At 42.4% G+C, this 5,000-nt stretch overlaps 7 non-coding genes across 7 annotated transcripts in view; all 7 read left to right on the top strand.

Moving 5' to 3' along the window:
* Nucleotides 1-16, top strand: part of trnas-aga — an 82-nt gene extending 66 nt beyond the window's left edge. Inside the window, exon 1 of the tRNA in view lies at nucleotides 1-16. This exon is cut by the window's left edge and continues 66 nt beyond it. This is a non-coding gene — a tRNA (tRNA-Ser).
* Nucleotides 17-526: 510 nt separating this feature from the next.
* trnaa-ugc lies at nucleotides 527-597 on the top strand. The gene has a single exon. It is a non-coding gene; the product is annotated as a tRNA-Ala (tRNA).
* Nucleotides 598-1,414: 817 nt separating this feature from the next.
* trnag-ucc lies at nucleotides 1,415-1,486 on the top strand. The gene has a single exon. It is a non-coding gene; the product is annotated as a tRNA-Gly (tRNA).
* An 864-nt stretch (nucleotides 1,487-2,350) lies between these two features.
* Nucleotides 2,351-2,432, top strand: trnas-aga. Its single transcript has one exon. It is a non-coding gene; the product is annotated as a tRNA-Ser (tRNA).
* Nucleotides 2,433-2,940: 508 nt separating this feature from the next.
* trnaa-ugc lies at nucleotides 2,941-3,012 on the top strand. The gene has a single exon. It is a non-coding gene; the product is annotated as a tRNA-Ala (tRNA).
* Nucleotides 3,013-3,827: 815 nt separating this feature from the next.
* Nucleotides 3,828-3,899, top strand: trnag-ucc. The gene has a single exon. It is a non-coding gene; the product is annotated as a tRNA-Gly (tRNA).
* An 863-nt stretch (nucleotides 3,900-4,762) lies between these two features.
* trnas-aga lies at nucleotides 4,763-4,847 on the top strand. Its single transcript has one exon. It is a non-coding gene; the product is annotated as a tRNA-Ser (tRNA).
* The last annotated feature ends 153 nt before the right edge of the window (nucleotides 4,848-5,000 follow it).

Raw genomic sequence — 5,000 nt, 5'->3', positions numbered from 1 at the left:
AATCCTGCCGACAACGGTATGCTTCCTTTAAAGCTGGCAGCAAACCAATATCACATTATACCAGAGTGCAGATGTATTACCTCATAGGCACTGGAAGCCACCTGTCTTCACCAATGCCACCAGTTAGCATTTATTGTCAGTCTCAAAACCCAGATCAGTTGCATGATTTGCAGTGAATTTTCTTTTTTCCAGCGATGGTGGTATAGTGGTGAGCATAGCTCCCTTCCAAGCAGTTGCCCTGGGGTCGATTCCCATCCATTGCAGTCAATTTCTTCCTGTCACGTTATACTGTTGTGTGCTTCGTTTGTCAAGAAGTAAGCAGAAAGGCAACAAATGTGCTACTTTTCCACTATGATTGATGACATGGCAGTGCAAGCATATTGCCAAGGTTTGATTTCCGACCAAGCGCGGTTGCATTTTACGGGTTTGAAAGCCATATACAACATTGACGTTGCATGTTTTAACCCAGGTTTCTTCTTTTATTCAGGGATCTCAGAAAAAAGTCAGAAAAATCTTAAAACATTCAGGGGATATAGCTCAGTTGTAGAGCGCATGCTTTGCATGTATGAGGCCCGGGTTCAATCCCCGGCATCTCCAGCAGGTATTGTGGTACAGACTGTAGAAGAGCTGCAAAAGATACACTTACAGAGGACATGTAAGAATTTAACAAATGACACATCTGTTCACTTTACTCAACAATTGAGAAGGATTTCAGCAAATTTGTATAGCACAGTGGCTTGTCCAGACCTCCTTACATTAATGCAACACAGCACCCAACTACTTATTTTGAAATTTTAATCATGTGTTCCTAGAAAATTCCTTAAATAACTTTTATCATTAAATAACTTGCCCAACCAGTTTTGATAAAACATTAGATCTCTGTTACGTTACAAATAAGGGAGCATATCAATCAATCAAGGCGGCCTGCACTAGGATCTGCAGACACAGGAAGTGCACTGCAATTTGCACTTTGCCCGTGTCTGGGTTTTTTAACCAATTGAGAAGGTTATAGCTGCCTTCCAAGCAGTTGATATGGGTTCGATTCCCAGCCATCGAAGTCAATTTCTTCCTTTGATGTTACACATACTGTTATGAACATTCAAGCAAATTGGTATAGCGTCACTTTTGGGCTTGTCGTGGCTGAGTGGTTAAGGCGATGGGCTAGAAATCCATCGCGGTCTCCCCACGCCGGTCCGAATCCTGCCGATAACGAAAGGCATCCTTCAACGGTGGTAGCAAACCAATGACATGTGACGCTATACCAAGGTCGCGGATGTGCCTACAAGAACACTTTTGTATAATTTCATTAGGTACTGGAAGCCACCTGTCTTCACCAATGGATCCCTTTGCATTTATTTTCAGTCTCAATGCCCAGATGTGTTGCATGATTTGCAGTGAATATTTAGTTTTACCAGCGATGGTGGTATAGTGGTGAGCATAGCTGCCTTCCAAGCAGTTGACCTGGGTTCGATTCCCAGCCATCGCAGTCAATTTCTTCCTGTTGCGTGCTTTATTTGTCAAGTAAGTGCGCAGAAAGGCAAAAATGTGCTACGTTTCCCCTATGATTGATGACATAGCAGTGCAAGCATTTTGCCCAGGTTTGATTTCCAACCAGTGCAGTTGCATTTACAGGTTTTAAAGCCATATACAACATTGACGTTGCATGTTTTACCCAGGTTTCTTCTTTTATTCAGGAATCTCAGAAATAAGGAAAAATCTTAAAACATTCAGGGGATGTAGCTCAGTGGTAGAGTGCATTATTTGCATGTAAGAGGCCCTGGGTTCAATCCCCTGCATCTCCAGCAGGTATTGTGGTACAGACTGTAGAAGAGTTGCAAAAGATACACTTACAGAGGACATGTAAGAATTTAACAAATGACACATCTGTTCACTTTACCCATGTCCTGCTTTACTCAGCAACTGAGAAGGATTTCAGCAAATTTGTATAGCACAGTGGGTTGTCCAGACCTCCTTACATTAATGCAACACAGCACCCAACTACTTATTTTGAAATTGTAATCATGTGTTCCTAGAAAATTCCTTAAATAACTTTTATTATTAAATTACTTGCCCAACCAGGTTTGATAAAACATTAGATCTCTGTTACGTTACAAATAAGGGAGCATATCAATCAATCAAGCCGCCTGCACTAAGATCTGCAGACACAGGAAGTGCACTGCAATTTGCACTTTGCCCGTGTCTGGGCTTTTTAACCAATTGAGAAGGTTATAGCTGCCTTCCAAGCAGTTGACATGGGTTCGATTCCCAGCCATCGCAGTCAATTTCTTCCTTTGATGTTACACATACTGTTATGAATATTCCAGCAAAGTGGTTGAGAGCTACTTTCGAGGTTGTCGTGGCCGAGCGGTTAAGGCGATGGACTAGAAATCCATTGGGGTCTCCCCGCGCAGGTTCAAATCCTGCCGACAACGGTATGCTTCCTTTAAAGCTGGCAGCAAACCAATATCACATTATACCAGAGTGCAGATGTATTACCTCATAGGCACTGGAAGCCACCTGTCTTCACCAATGCCACCAGTTAGCATTTATTGTCAGTCTCAAAACCCAGATCAGTTGCATGATTTGCAGTGAATTTTCTTTTTTCCAGCGATGGTGGTATAGTGGTGAGCATAGCTGCCTTCCAAGCAGTTGCCCTGGGGTCGATTCCCATCCATTGCAGTCAATTTCTTCCTGTCACGTTATACTGTTGTGTGCTTCGTTTGTCAAGAAGTAAGCAGAAAGGCAACAAATGTGCTACTTTTCCACTATGATTGATGACATGGCAGTGCAAGCATATTGCCAAGGTTTGATTTCCGACCAGCGCAGTTGCATTTACGGGTTTGAAAGCCATATACAACATTGACGTTGCATGTTTTAACCCAGGTTTCTTCTTTTATTCAGGGATCTCAGAAAAAAGTCAGAAAAATCTTAAAACATTCAGGGGATATAGCTCAGTTGTAGAGCGCATGCTTTGCATGTATGAGGCCCCGGGTTCAATCCCCGGCATCTCCAGCAGGTATTGTGGTACAGACTGTAGAAGAGCTGCAAAAGATACACTTACAGAGGACATGTAAGAATTTAACAAATGACACATCTGTTCACTTTACTCAGCAATTGAGAAGGATTTCAGCAAATTTGTATAGCACAGTGGCTTGTCCAGACCTCCTTACATTAATGCAACACAGCACCCAACTACTTATTTTGAAATTTTAATCATGTGTTCCTAGAAAATTCCTTAAATAACTTTTATCATTAAATAACTTGCCCAACCAGTTTTGATAAAACATTAGATCTCTGTTACGGTACAAATAAGGGAGCATATCAATCAATCAAGCGGCCTCCACTAGGATCTGCAGACACAGGAAGTGCACTGCAATTTGCACTTTGCCCGTGTCTGGGTTTTTTAACCAATTGAGAAGGTTATAGCTGCCTTCCAAGCAGTTGATATGGGTTCGATTCCCAGCCATCGAAGTCAATTTCTTCCTTTGATGTTACACATACTGTTATGAACATTCAAGCAAATTGGTATAGCGTCACTTTTGGGCTTGTCGTGGCTGAGTGGTTAAGGCGATGGGCTAGAAATCCATCGCGGTCTCCCCACGCAGGTCCGAATCCTGCCGATAACGAAAGGCATCCTTCAACGGTGGTAGCAAACCAATGACATGTGACGCTATACCAAGTCGCGGATGTGCCTACAAGAACACTTTTGTATAATTTCATTAGGTACTGGAAGCCACCTGTCTTCACCAATGGATCCCTTTGCATTTATTTTCAGTCTCAATGCCCAGATGTGTTGCATGATTTGCAGTGAATATTTAGTTTTACCAGCGATGGTGGTATAGTGGTGAGCATAGCTGCCTTCCAAGCAGTTGACCTGGGTTCGATTCCCAGCCATCGCAGTCAATTTCTTCCTGTTGCGTGCTTTATTTGTCAAGAAGTAAGCAGAAAGGCAAAAATGTGCTACGTTTCCCCTATGATTGATGACATAGCAGTGCAAGCATTTTGCCCAGGTTTGATTTCCAACCAGTGCAGTTGCATTTACAGGTTTTAAAGCCATATACAACATTGACGTTGCATGTTTTACCCAGGTTTCTTCTTTTATTCAGGAATCTCAGAAAAAGTCAGAAAAATCTTAAAACATTCAGGGGATGTAGCTCAGTGGTAGAGTGCATTATTTGCATGTAAGAGGCCCTGGGTTCAATCCCCTGCATCTCCAGCAGGTATTGTGGTACAGACTGTAGAAGAGTTGCAAAAGATACACTTACAGAGGACATGTAAGAATTTAACAAATGACACATCTGTTCACTTTACCCATGTCCTGCTTTACTCAGCAACTGAGAAGGATTTCAGCAAATTTGTATAGCACAGTGGGTTGTCCAGACCTCCTTACATTAATGCAACACAGCACCCAACTACTTATTTTGAAATTGTAATCATGTGTTCCTAGAAAATTCCTTAAATAACTTTTATTATTAAATTACTTGCCCAACCAGGTTTGATAAAACATTAGATCTCTGTTACGTTACAAATAAGGGAGCATATCAATCAATCAAGCCGCCTGCACTAAGATCTGCAGACACAGGAAGTGCACTGCAATTTGCACTTTGCCCGTGTCTGGGCTTTTTAACCAATTGAGAAGGTTATAGCTGCCTTCCAAGCAGTTGACATGGGTTCGATTCCCGCCATCGCAGTCAATTTCTTCCTTTGATGTTACACATACTGTTATGAATATTCCAGCAAAGTGGTTGAGAGCTACTTTCGAGGTTGTGCGTGGCCGAGCGGTTAAGGGCGATGGACTAGAAATCCATTGGGGTCTCCCCGCGCGGGTTCAAATCCTGCCGCAACGGTATGCTTCCTTTAAAGCTGGCAGCAAACCAATATCACATTATACCAGAGTGCAGATGTATTACCTCATAGGCACTGGAAGCCACCTGTCTTCACCAATGCCACCAGTTAGCATTTATTGTCAGTCTCAAAACCCAGATCAGTTGCATGATTTG

The sequence above is a fragment of the Perca fluviatilis genome, chromosome 2, assembly GCF_010015445.1.
Source record: "Perca fluviatilis chromosome 2, GENO_Pfluv_1.0, whole genome shotgun sequence".
Taxonomy (NCBI): Eukaryota; Metazoa; Chordata; class Actinopteri; order Perciformes; family Percidae; genus Perca; species Perca fluviatilis.
Note: the sequence above shows the minus strand (reverse complement) of the source record. Positions and strands in the feature narration are given on the sequence as shown.